Source organism: Alexandromys fortis, unplaced genomic scaffold, assembly GCF_014885135.2.
Source record: "Alexandromys fortis isolate MF-2015 unplaced genomic scaffold, M_Fortis_MF-2015_v1.1 scaffold_52, whole genome shotgun sequence".
Classification (NCBI taxonomy): domain Eukaryota; kingdom Metazoa; phylum Chordata; class Mammalia; order Rodentia; family Cricetidae; genus Alexandromys; species Alexandromys fortis.
The window spans coordinates 11,063,271-11,077,500 of record NW_026067929.1 but is presented as its reverse complement, the minus strand read 5'-3'; the positions used below and the strand labels follow the sequence as shown (position 1 = coordinate 11,077,500).

The 14,230-nt window shown below is 41.6% G+C and overlaps 1 protein-coding gene across 3 annotated transcripts in view; it reads left to right on the top strand.

Moving 5' to 3' along the window:
- The first annotated feature begins 420 nt into the window (after positions 1-420).
- Pter (phosphotriesterase related) overlaps positions 421-14,230 on the top strand; it is an 81,360-nt gene continuing 67,550 nt past the window's right edge. Inside the window, exon 1 of one of the 3 annotated variants that reach the window (XM_050144772.1) lies at positions 421-539. The gene's annotated coding sequence lies outside the window, so the exon portion shown is untranslated. The remainder of the gene's footprint in view (positions 540-14,230) is intronic. The other 2 variants (XM_050144771.1, XM_050144770.1) reach the window with 2 other exon arrangements.

Here is a 14,230-nt window from a genome sequence, read left to right as displayed (position 1 = left end):
CAAAATCAGAGCTCTATGTCAAGCAGGGGATACAAAATGCAACATGACACCAAATTGGAAATGCTCAGGCTCTCTTAAGTAGTTTTGGAGGACACAAAGATGAACTCAAGAAGTTCATCTTCCAGGCTCTTTTATGAAGAACTGAGACTTGGGGAAAGTTCTGCTGCTTTCTCTCTCCCCCTTGGGTGGGTGGGCTCCTAGCCCAGCCTTCCAGAGCAGCTCCTTAGCTGCAAACCTGCCCTCCAGCCGAGGGAGCCCTACCTAGACCTAAATTCCTGCTTGGTAAAGCAGGAACCTAATGGGCGTGTTCTCAGGGCAGGCAAGCGCTCACTGGGAGTGGCTTTGGAAGGCAGTGGGGCGTGACTTAGGGTCAATGGGCGGGGAAAAGGCTAGCGGAAAAGGCGAAGCGGGAGGGAGGGGGGACAATTAAGGGGGAGGGGAAAGCCGATCTAGCTCAAGTTCCCAGGGGAGCAGGCAACGCACGGCAGAAGAAAGGAAACTTCGGAGCTGGTGCAGGAGCTGTGGGCCGTGTAAAAAAGGTGGGGACGGAGGCCTGGAAGTCAGGACTCGCCTTGAAAGGAGACACGTGGAGTCCCGGGCAGAAAAGCTGCTCGGTGGCTTCGCCACTTTTCTCTGAAGGTCTCCTGAGAGGTTCAAAGACTAGGGGGCCTGACTTCAGGCGCCCCGACCTTGGGGAGATGGCCTGGACTTAGAGGGCGCTGATCTCCCCAATTTTCAAGTCTCCCAAAGTCTTATTTGGAAGCTCGCGACCCTCGGCGGGTCCTGCTCTTTGCTTGCTCGGTTCGGAGTTGACTGCTGTGCTCTAGGGACCTGCTGGGGCAGCTGTGCCGGAAAGGGAGGGGGAAATGGAAGCTGGAGGCCTCCGTTCCTTGCTTGGGTTTCTTTAACAAGCTTTGACATCAGAACCCTCAGCCTGGAGCCTTTACCTTCTTGTACATATATTCCAGCACTTAAGTGCGTCTCCTTAAATCTCTTAGCGACGTTTATGCAGCCCTGCTATTGAGTGGTGGTTATAATGATGCCTTGGGTATAGTGATACCTGCCAGGGAGAACATCTTCAAATCTCTACCGACATAGAGGAAGTTGAGAAGCGCTTAATACCTGGCCTTAAGTTTTATTTATTCGTTGCTACAGAAAAGGAACCTGTGTAAGAAAAGGTCCGGGACTAGACAGTCATTTGGTTCATTCCTTTACAGTTTACATAGAGAGAAAGGATGTCCAGCTTGGGCTACAGAGTAAGGACCTGTGTTAAAATAGAAAAACTAAAAAGGGACTGGGACTTAAGCTCAGTGACACAGTGCTTGCCTGGCATGCACAAGGCCTTTTGTCCAACCCTCAACAATAATAAGAAAAATAAATTCATTTCAAAGAGAGAGAAAGTGGCTGCGGGTTGGAAGAACTTGGGCCTAGAATAAGTCTGTCTCCAGCTCTCTAGTTCCAAAGCTTTGTAGAAGTTACTTAGGTTTCGTAGGGACATCGAGGTCATTGATCTCTGAGTCTTGACTCAATCTAACAATCCATGGATTTATGAAAATAAGACACTGCTTTTAGTTAATGATATTTTGGTCACATCTGGTGTTGAAATTACAAGGTGGTCAGGAAGGGTTACTTTATTCGATCAATAAATATGTACTCTGCACTTGAGTACTCTCGGGAACTGTAATGAGAGCAAGATAAATAAAGACACCAGATTCTTAAGATTATGTTTTGTTTGAGAGTGAAGGAGCCAGCCAGCAAATTAATCTACAGATACAACTTACAAGTGGGGGAGGAGGCTGGGATAGATACTGGTGGAGAGAGTGCTGGCTGGATTTGGTGATGGAGTTGGCTCACCAATTTAAATCCTGATGTAGGAAGATAAGAAGAACCTAAAGATATTCCTTTCGCTGGCACCTTGTAGGGCAGAGGAGACATGAAAGAACTTGATGTATTATAGGGACTTCTGGAAGGTTTCAGTGTCCAGTTCAAGATGAAGTTGGAGATCTGGTTGGGAGAGGTATGTTGGGATGTGTGCCACTTGGAAAGGACTGTGGCTTCCAGTGCAGGAAGCAGGAGTAACACAAAGGTGGGTGTGATGAAACCCAATCACAAGCTGAGAACAGGGCTGTGACATCAGGGGCAGTGGAGGCAGAGAAAGCAAGGTTGACAATATCACATAATCAGCGCATCTTTCCGATGTGTACCATTTGACTTAGTATTCGTTGTATTCCTACTCTTTTCCCCCCATTGCTAACTCCCAGACAGCACACTGTATTTATAACTTTGTTATTTATTCCCTCTTATAAGAATGTCTTGTACTTGAGGACTGAAATGTGTCAGAGAGACAGGATCTCCATATGTAGCCACTGATGGTTTGGCACTTCGCTTATGTAGCCCAAGCTAGCCTCAAGCTTCAGTCTCCTTCCTGTGTTCTATGAGCTGGAATTTCAGGTATGTGCCACCACAGGGAGCCAAGGCACTGGGTCTTTTGCCTGTTGCCTCTGTGGCTGTTTCCCCCAGGGCTGATGCTCTGCTGTAAGTGAATTAGGCTCTTCAGGATTTGCTGAAGGGCTGGGCTTTTTGAGTACCTCAGAGCTGGATTCCATTGACCTTGCTGTTGAATGTGGGCATGACAGAAAAGGGGAGAATCAAAGGTGAGTCTCAGTTTGCTAGCTTGAAAACTGAGAAGTCGGGCTAGGAATTACTAAAAAAGCAGGACCAATTGGGGAAAAGATAGAAGTTCTTTGTGGTAATATGTGGGTTTCATCTTTTCTTGTTTGTCCAAATACCTGACAAGAAGCAATGTAAAGGATGATGCTTTTTGCGAGTGGGTGGGGGCTCACGGTTTGTGGGTCCAGTCGATCATGACAGCGAAGGCATGGCCGTAGGAGCAAGAGGTAACTGGTTATGTTGTGGTCACTGTGAGGAAGTAGGAAGATGAATGCTGGTGTCAGCTGGCTCTCCCCTTTCTTCCTTTTACCCACACAGTCCAGGATCATAGCCCATGAGATGCTGCTGCCCACACTTGGGGCAGGCTTTCCCATCAGTTACTCTCCTGTGGAGACACCATCCCAGAGCAAGATTAAGATGAAGGAGATTAATTAAGCTCCATTTTGCCTTCTGAGAAGGAGTTAATTTTACCGTTGCTGCAATAAGACACCGTGGCAAGGATAGCTGGGGTTCTTTTGGCTCAGAGTTTAGGATAATTTTTTTTTTTTTCTATCCTGGTGAAGCAGTCATGGCAGCCGGAGCCTAAGGCAGCAGGTTACACCGCAACTACAGTCAGGAAGCAGACAATGATGTCGGTGCTCAACCAGCTTCCTTCTTATATAGCCAGCATCCCAGTCAAGGGAGTGGTAACACTTGTAAGGTGAATCATCCCGCCTCAGTTTACCTAATCCAAATAATCCCGTACAGGCATGGCAGACGACTAATTGGATCAAAATAATTCCTTCTAGGTGTTCCTGAAGCCTTGCCTTCTAACCAAGTCTCCATTCTTGTCAAGATGACAATCACACAAACCATAACATGGTGTGGACATATGAAGTGGCCTAGGAATACACTTTGGTTGCCTTTATTTCAGAGACTGGAGAATTTGTTGGCACCTCCTCACGTGGGCTGCCTTACAGACTCTAGGAGGTCTGAGTACCATGTGTCCAGGAATTTCTGCGTCCTATTCACCAGATTAATCTGAGAGCCGCGTGGAAGGTGCTGTACAGGGTTTTTATAATTTTTTTTAACTAGTATCCATTTTGCTGTTGGGGGGATGACAGGCACACTGTATCCCACAGTGCCCCAGTCAGCTTCACGATTTTAAACAAAGATAAAAAGAATAGCAGTTAGATAGACGATTTTCAACCTGAGGTGTCGCAACCCCTTTGGGTCACAGGGGTCATCTAAGACCATCAGAAAACACCGATATTTACATTACGATTCATAACAGTAGCAAAATTACAGTTTTGAAGTAGCAGTGAAAGTGGTTTTATAGTTGAGGTCACCACAACATGATAAACCCTGTTAAAGCATTATCACAGCATTAACAAGGTTGAGAACCACTGTTTCAGATGCTTAATTACAGTCTGCAAGCACAGCCAGGGTCAAATACATGCAGACTCAATACCCAGAAAGGGTGGCAATCAAGATTCCCATTTTTATTTGGATAAAAAGGGCGTGTGCGTATGTGCGCACGTGTGTGTGTGTGTGTGTGTGTGTGTGTGTGTGTGTGTGTGCATGTGTATTGCATGCTGCCAACTTTTCCAATATGGAAAAATGATCATGGATGAGTTGTGAAAAGACATTCCTTCCCAAATGTAGTTATCAGTGAATGCATTTCCAGAATTGATTTGTCACCAAAGGACGTTTGAAATGAATCATGCCTATTTACCATTGACTAATATTTTTTTCATACGGCTTAAAGGGCATTTAAAATACAATTTCCTGACTATCTTACTTGGCTATCAGAGAATCAGATTTGGGCTTTGCTCAGTGAATCCTGTAGGCATCGTGCTCTCTTTGATGGTGACTTAAACAGAAGGGAAGCAAGGAACATTTTGCTTTGGGCAGAACCAGGATACGTTCTGAGGGGCGCCAGCTATAAATCCAGCCTCCCTAGAGGTTAACAATCAACAGTCTCCCCCTCCTTGTACTCAGACGAGTAATATGATGATGATAAATCGCTTGGGCATGACTGCCCCGAGCACTGGTGTGATGAATTATGTTGTTCAGGGCATGACCAAAGATTCTCGATTGTCAGTCTGTGATACTCAGTATTGACAATATTCATAAATAGCCTTCTGCCAATTTTGATCTCTGCTTTGCATATTAAATTCTCTGTCGACAGGCCGTGACTCTTGGCTCTTAGGCAGCTCTGTGTTCTGCTGAGTTCATGTAGATAGTCAGCCTTTTGTTTCTTCTGCTCCCTCCTCATTAAGACTGTGTGAGGTGTGCTCAGTTATACACAGTAAACACTGTCTTACTTTTCAGTAACTGCTATAATAATTATTATTAGTCTTTTTCACTAAATCCACAGTAATAACAGCTTATCTTACAGTGGCTTAATTGGGTAATTATTCGGTGTTTGAAAAGCATTTTGAACAGAATATTGGTAAATATTATTGTTAATTTAATGCTCTTTTGTCTCCACAAAGTCTTCAGTATTATTGAAAGGGCTGCTATCCTGTTATTGGTTACTATTATGCAAACTATACATGTATTGATCTTTAAAATATTCTAAATATTTTCATTAACTCTTAAACCTATCTCTTGTTTTCCCCATCACACTGCTACATGTCCTCTCCGCTACATGGCTCCCATATCTGAAAAGTTAAAGGCTGTCAGTCTTGGTCTCTAGAATCCTACAAGTCCGCACCCCAATTCAGGGATAGTTCTCATACTGTTTCTGCATACCCTGGGTGACTTTGTTTAATTTTTCAATTAGCTCCCTGGTTTACTTGGTCTAAGGCTGTGCCCTCAACTGTTATCTGATGTCATCAAAATCTGTCCCATTGTGTTCTGTTGAACTGCACATGCCTGGCCTGTCTTTCCTATAGCTGTCATTCCATGTATAGAACCCTGAGACTAAGGGGCATTTCTGGGGCTTAGTTTAGATGGCCTCCGTTACTGTAACAAAATACCACAAACTGGGTGACTTAAAAACCAGAAATGAACTCTCTCATAGCCAAGAGATTTAAAGTTTAAGACGGAAGTGTCAGCTACCCAGGCTGTCTCTTCCTGAGGCTCCTCCCTTTGGCTGGCAGCTGGCCATCTTCTTCCTATGTGGTCCTTTGTCCTCCCTTTGTGTGTCCTTGCCCTAACCTCCTCTGCTTACAAAACCACCCAGTCCTGTGTGTTAGTGCTACCTTGGCAACCTCATTTTAACAAAGTTCTTCTGTAAGACCCTTTCAAGAAGCAGTTCCCTTCTGATGTGTTGTTAGGAATCTAAAAGCATGGGACAGGATAATTCCAGTGTACTATGATAATGGTCTCTCAAAATGATCACTTGGCTAGTAATTTTCTTTATCAAATATGAGCTGCTACGTCATGGATGCCAGTCCCCGGAGTCTGCTTTATTCAAGAATTTCTCTGGAATATTAAAGGAACTTTGTGCCTGTGACTTAACATTGAAATAATTAAATTAAAAATGAAGTGACATCATTCAGTGAATGAGGCAGGATTTATGAAACAACCAAAATATGCATAGTCAACTTTATACCTTACTATCCAAACTGCAACCATTCAAATATCCTAGTAATTTGCACCATTTTTATCCAAGAATATTCTCTAAATCAAAAATATACTTTTGTCTGTATAGTAAATTCTAGGCCAGGTTGGGCTGAAATTAAACAAATAAATAGAAAAGAAAAAGAGGTAAGAAGAAATGAATGATATATACAGCCTATAGTGATGCAACATTTGATGCTTAAGGGCCTGAAGGAGATGAAGTTTGCATGCACATGTTCAGTAAATTTTATGTACGAAGAATCGTTTTGGTTGTATGATTGCCAGTTTTTGTTTTGAGCTTGATTGAATTTGGGGTCACCTAGTAGACTTGCATATAAGCTTTTCGCTGAGGGAATTTCCTAAAAATGTTTAAATGAGGAGGGCTCACCCTGGGGTCCTGAACTGGATAAAAAGAGGAAAGGGAGTAAGTGAACTGACCGCGGCATTCATCTCTCTCTGCTTCCTGATTGTGATGCCACGTGACCAGCCACGTTCACTTCCCCTGGTATGCCGGCTCCACTGCCATGCACTGTACCCTCAAACCATGGCCCTGAACAGCTTCTTTCTCTTTTATATTGTTTCTGAGCAGACCTCAGCAATGAAGAATGTTACGAATACAAACTACTAGTTGATCCACTGCAAAAGTATTACTGAAACCCTTATGCAAGACTTCTATGGGAATGGCTTTCCTTGCTAAATGCGTTTGCTTATTTTCTGTCGTATGATATGTCTGTTACTTCCACAACTCAGCGCTTTTCTACCAATTTTTTGGACTCTTGGGATATGGTTTCTTGAATTAAGCCTTTTATTTGGGAGCCTGTTAATTTACCAGTACACTAAGCATTGAACTTCCTGCCCAATGCTGTGTCTAAAAACTGTCCTCTGCTGTCCCGGGAGCAGTCTTAGAGATTGATATTAGGCAAGAACGTTGATTTTCTAAAGCCCAGTCTCCTTCTGCCCTTGGCAGTGCCTGTTCATTTCTCCCATGTGTAGGGCGGAAAACCCCACTGGACTTCACTAGTCTCGCAACTCTTGGGTCCAGTGTAGGTTTCCATTGATTTCTATGCTGCCTTGAACTGGACTCAACAGCACTCAGCCAAGCGCATTTTTCTTTCTCCTCTTATGGAAATATCTTGTAGTGACTCTGTTCTCCAGTAGTACAACATCTTCTACCTCAAACAGTGACGTCACTGAGACTTTGCCTTGATATTCATGGTGGCCATGAGGCACAAAGGGAAGGCTCTTTTGTTCGGTGTAGCAATGGCCATCTTAGTTGCCCTTTATTTCTTCTCTGCAGGACTTTTCCACTTTTTATTTATAAAAGTTTTGGGGTAGACAGAGGGAAATATTTCAAAGTTACAGTTCCAGGTATAGAACGCTCTTCTTGAAGGGTCTATGCAGTTCTGTTAGTTTATATTTTTCATTGTTAGATGTGTGCCAGATATACGAGCATCCTCAATTTTGTTGCAGTACAGCTGTTCATGAATCTATGCTCCCACTCGTTCTCTCTGTAGTATGCTCAAAGAATACATGGGATTTTGCAGTGTATTATTGAAAAATACAAAACAGTGTAATGAATGGCATTGCAGGGTACATGTATGTGTATGTATAAGATTGTTTTCATTTTATTACATTTTTGTTTGTAACATCTAACCAAAATAAGTTTATATTATTTATTGTTTTTAATGAAATAGCTACACAGCAATTTTTGTTTGATTTTTTTCTGTTTGATTTTGTTTTTAGTGCTAGGGATCAAGTTCAGGACGACAGCTACCAATGTGCTAAACTCCCACCCTCAGACATTATGGGGAATTCTTAAATGTTGTTTCTATACAGAGAATGATGCACAAAACACTGGACTTTTAGTCTACAAATATTGCAAAGCTTACAAAGTAGCTTAGTGTGTCTGACAATAATGCCTGCATCCATATTCTTTAAATCATATATCATATATGTGTCTTTAAACAAACATTGTTTAAAATAATGTCCACAATTATAGGATCGATAAGCAGGTCTGAGAGTTGAAATTGGATAATAGCTTTCTCTGCCTAGCAAGAAGTCAAGATTATATTTCTGATGAATTAGGAGCAAGGCTAGTAGTTACTTCTTTAACAAGCTTGAAAATGAAGCCTATAAGATGTTGTAGACAGTTGACAATCCTTTCCATTCTCACGAACAATGTAAGTTTTACCCATCCCAGTGAAACTCGGTTCACTGTCCCATCATCTTCAAGAGTATTTGCTATTCTTATATGCTGTTTTTCAGACAACCCACTATTTAACTTAAGCTTTACCTTACTATATATGAACTTGAAACACAATGGTCTTTATTATATTTTTCCTAGAACAGAGTAAAATAAGTACTTGATTAAAACATTGTAAAATGCCCATGTACCACCTAAGATTAATTTGAAAGAGCAATGAGAAATATGTCAACACTTTTAAAAACTTAACAAAACCAAGGTGGATTATTGGCTTTTTAAAACTGTACGTCAGTGTCCACTAAATAATCAAGTGTATATTGGTTGTTTGGTTGACACCAACTCTTCAGAATAGTTTCTGTGTTTCTACTATAGTGATTGGAAATTTCTGTTCATTTATGTGTATACACACATATCATGTATGTAGGCAGATCCTAGGTCACTCTCACAGTTACTTGACAAATGATAGTGTTGAGCTGCTTCAATGGAACATTTATTTGAGGGCTGTGGAAGCCATAATCTCTCCAGGGTTCAATGGCTGACCTGGAACTCTGTGTAAATCAGGCTGACCTTAAATTTGCAGAGGTCTGCCTGCTTGTCTACCTCCTGAGTGCTAAGATTAAAGGTGTGGTTCACCACACCTGGTAATATTCCTATTCCAATTCTCTTAATGTCTAAATATTAAAGTTGCAGAAAAGCTATAGAAGGCACATACACAATTCCTCTTCAGATACCACCTTAGAACTTGAATATGGAAGATACAAGGGAATCACCTTGTTAAACTTTTGCGTTTTGTTAATGAGAAAACTGAGGTCCACAGACTGAGGTCCAGAGACAAGGACCTCATTTAGCATAGTAACTTTCTTTATAATATTTATGGAGTTGTTAAAGTTCCAGATTTTATTCTTCTTGGGAGAAATTATGATGTATTCAGAAGACCATCATGTTCGCAATCTGTGTCTGTTTTCTCATATTGATTGGTTGTGCTTGTGTTTTATGTCAGCTTGACACAAGTTAGTTACTGGAGAGGAGCCCCAATTGAGATATCTCCATAGGATTGGGCTGTGGGCAGGCCTATAGCGCATTCTCTTAGTTAGTGATTGATGTTGTACTGACCTGCCCATTGTGGGTGGTGCCACCTCGCGTGGTCCTGGTCTTTATAAGAAAGCAACCTGAGCAAGTCAGTAAGCAGCACCCCTCCATGACCTCTGCATCAGCTCCAGCCTTCAAGTTTCTGCCCTGTCTTGAGTTCCTGTCTTGACTTCCTTTGGTGATGAACAAGCCAAATAAATTCTTTTCTCTTCATCTGACTTTGATCAGGATGTTTCATCACAGGGATTGAAACCCTGACTAAGATATTGATTAAGTATATTAAGTTGACAGTAGCTTTTGCTAGCATTCAAGATATTTCATCACTATCATTTAATATATCTTATATACCTTAATTTATTGAATTGGTAAATTAATCTAATAAATCAGGAATTATTTCCATTCTAAATGGCAAGATATATTATACATAATAAATGTGATTTCTGTTCTTCCATTGACTATTTATGGGTTTAAACATCCTAAATTATTGATTTAAGAAAATTGCATGTATTTATTTGTCATGTGTGTATATTTGTGGGTATGAACATTGCATGGCATGCATGTGGATATCAGAGGATAGCTTCCCATGGTCAGTGCTGCCCCACTATGTGGATTCTAGGGGTCAGATTCAGGTCCTCAGGTTTGGGGGCAAGGACCTTTACTCATTGAGCCATCTCATGAGTCCCTCCAAATTACTGATTTTTTTAACTTGCTAACATATCTAGTAATAGAGCAAATGCTAAAAATTGATAACCAAGTGTAATAAAAGTACATTTTTATACCAGTACATTATGAAAAATGCATGAGATGAATTTACTGGAAAGAATTAGCCAGGAAATGAGATTAAATTTCACAGGATGCCTATACAAGAACCCAAAGCAGAATAGAGTTGCAAGGGCTATAAAGACTACCTATGAAGTTAAAAATAGCTTCAAAGGAAGGACAGCTAATTCTGTTTATGTAATCGGTTTATATTGCTCTGCAGCTTGTTGGTAAAAGTAACTTTGAGTACTTAGAGAATATATCTTTATCCTTACTGTGTTCCAATTAAAAAAGTGTTACTGCTTTTTTTTTGTTTTTGGAAACTGGAGTCTTAGAGTGATTCTGGGGTCTTCTGGGTGCACACAATCGTAGAAAGGGAAATTAGCCACCACCATCCCTCAGAATGCTGCAATCACTGTCCCTCAGAAGGCTGAAATGTGCCATGACCAAGAAGACAAGCAATAATCTAAGAAGCATTGCCAGTTGGTAACTATTCTACTGTTAATGTCACCAGAGACTACATATCTCAAATCTGTTCCCTCTGTTTTCAGACCCACAGTGGCTCTGAAACCCGCACATTCTTTCCAGTCAAGTTAATTTATTCATCCATCCATAAACATTTATAGAATGTCTCCTTTGGGCCAGGCATGGCGCTAAGTGCCGCTGTGACGTTGTTCCCACTTCAACATTGAGCAGGGAAAATTCCTCATGAGTTATGAGAATCTGTTTGCAATTCTCCTGTGGGGTCCCCCGAGAATACTGGGAGATTAGAGGCCCCTCCAATGAACACAATATCCTGCCAGTCCCTGCCATGTGTGCCATTTGTCATTGGCAAGATGATAGTCATTTTACACTGTGGTTTCAACTCAGGAAACCAAGGAAACTACGGGGGGGTGGGCAGCGTTTTTCTCTATTGGACTCTTTTCCTCCTGGTGCTTGATCTGAAGCGGCATGAGGAAAACTGTGCCCTTTCTTGATCGAGCAATCAATCCAGAACAATGCAGCTTCCGTTCTCTGCGTGGAAAATACTAAAAGAGCATAAAGATAATTTTTTTTAAAAAAAAGTTTATTTGGATTGTGACACTGGTAACTAGAAAGCCCAAACAGCATGGATGCAGAATCTGGAGAGGGCTATGTTACTGTTTGTGTGTGTGTGTGTGTGTGTGTGTGTGTGTGTGTGTGTGTGTGTGTGTAATATAAAAGTGAAGAGTTAGGGGAATATTAGCTTGCTTGTTTTGTTTATTGATTGATTGATTGACTTAATGTGGATTGTGTGACTGGGAGTGTTTGTATGTGCACCGCATGTGTGCAGAAGCCTGTGGAGGTCGGAAGAGGGCATTAGATACTCTTGCAGTAGAAGTTACTGTCAGTTGTGAGCTTCCATGTGGGTGCTGAGACCCAAACCTGGGCCCTCTCCAAGAATAGTGCTTTTCACTATTGGGCCATCTCTCCAGCTCCTGCTCACCCCTTTTAAATAACCCACTTTCATAGACACTAACCTACTTCTGGGAGATGCAATTCATCCATCTTAAACCCATTTCCATATTTTTAAATGAGGGACTATGCCCCAACGTGAGTCTTCAACCCACAGCACTGCTTCTAGTCTGTGCTTAGGTGCTACTGGGGCCATGTATTCTGCCAGAGTTCTCTTCTCTTCCCAGAGTTAGTGAATACAAAGAAACCATCCCGATGCTTATTGCACCTATTCCATTTCTGCCAAAATGGTCCTGTTTACTCTATTCAACTCCTTTCCTAGTTATTAGATATTCCTTCTAGTTTGGGATGTAGCTAGTGGTGGAGCAGTTGCCTAGCATGCAGAAGGCCTTGGGCTTCATCCTCAACACTGCAAACAACAATCAGTTCTTCAGTAGTACCCAGCCTCTAGGTATTGCCACTCTCTTCAGAGTACATTAATTTTCATGAAAGCATTCAACGCACACCCAGTCAGATAGGAACCATGTCTATTTTCACTTTGACTGCCAGAAAGGCGCTGACCCAGTGCGTCACTATTGTTTGAATCCTCACAAACAAACCCCAACCCTAACATCTTAGGAAAGGACAAATATTGAGTCAAGGTCTGTCTGGTGACCTATTGCAGAAAGCCCTGACCTTTGGAGGAGGTGAGCTCCCTATTGCTGAGCGTCACTCTTCCCTTTTGAAGCTCGTATACCACAACGACTTGGCTCCATCACAATTAATCTTGTGTGGCAATGCAGTGACAATGAGATGATTTCTCCAGAGAATCTATGCTAATACTATTAAAATGCTCTTACAATGTCAGAATGATTGCGGCGGAGCAGGAGGGGACTGCGCTTATGTGATTATGATATTATAGTGATGGGCGATTACCATAGGAAACTACTAATTCAACCCTGCAGGGACTTGCATTATGAAGCCATTATAACATGAGATTATAATGACACAATAACTTGGATGCATATTCGTGATGTGAAAACTAAAAGCTAATTGGAATGCAAGTACTATTTCCATTAAATTGTAATTAAACACTGAGAGCAATGCTTGTTTAAATTTGAGATGGAGACATGCAATTCAGAAAGGAAAACCAGGCTTTAAGAAAGAATGCATGTTGAGTATAAGCTTAAAAAGGGTTAGAAGCCCATTTCAACCCTGCCTTTTAGTGCCAACTGCATGGAATGCCCCCCCCTCCACCCCGAGAGCATCTCCAAGAAGTGGGATCAAGAATCCAATCTAAAGTCCTGGCTCCGGTTCCTATGCTGTCACTGCCACCAACTCACGTTCCCAACTCTCTTGTTTCATTTCTCTTACGAACGTCATACTTTACTTTGCCAAGTAGAAGAGACTGAAGCAAACTATTTCTCCCATAAAAATTGCACACTTGCATATATTCATGTGTATAGGAAATCAAAAGAAATCGTGTTTGCTTATACGTTTTTTTCTTATTTTGAAGTTCTGTGGATTGAACCCAGAATCTCAGGCATACTAGATAGAATACCCCTAACCCCAAAATGATCCATGTTTGAAAAAGATAAGAACAAAGGGGGAAAAAAAAGGAGTTTCTAAGAAATTGCTTTTACAGGAAAATCCTATCCCCAGAGATGACCCCCCCACCCACCCTGGTGCTGGAGATGGAACCAGAGAGTTTTGCATGTTAGACATGCATTTTATCACAGACCTTCCCTCATAGCCCTATTTTCTATACTCACCTTTGCTCAAAATTTGCATTTATAACACTTTTATAATTATTGATACTCCCTACTCTTTCCCTTTGCAGAATCAATTTCTTATCCAAGACAATCTAGTTGGTAAATTTTTGTTTGTCTTTTTTTTAAAGGTCAGCTCAGGCTAGACAATCTTGCATGTCACCTGGGAAGTCATATTTTACTGTTAGCAAATGATGCTTGACTGCGCTTGCTTTGTTGCAGGAGACGTGCAGGTGGATTCTTCAGGGTGTATCAGCGACCACAAAGATACTTACTTAACCCTGCCTCCTGCTTAGGAACTGTGGCTCCTGTGAGGAGGCGCTGACTTCTAAATTCGGTCTCAATCCATAATTGTTACGTGGCTTAGGTAAACACAAAACTGGATTATGGAAAAGTAGGAACATTTAGGAGCCACAGAGCCTCTTAGATATGCAGCCGTGTTGGCTTGCTCGGGTGTTACAGGGACACGGAGTTGCTCCTCTTTGCTCATTCCTAATTATGACTCCAAGTGGTTATTGCTTCTTGGTTTAAATATAGTCGAGATGGGTTTTTGTTATTAAGCATCTAGTTTGCATTTAGCTATGCTGTATGCTTTAGGGTTATTTTTATTATTGCTTCTTGCAACAACCAAATTAAGTAGGTGACTCTAAATTACTAAAGTCCTTGTTTTTGTAATTAGGAAAAGGGATACACTGCAATCCAGTGGCCACTTTGTGTCGCCCCAAGAACAGTGCAGCTGGGATTAGATTGTTGTAACAGTGTTTCTAAAATAATAAAT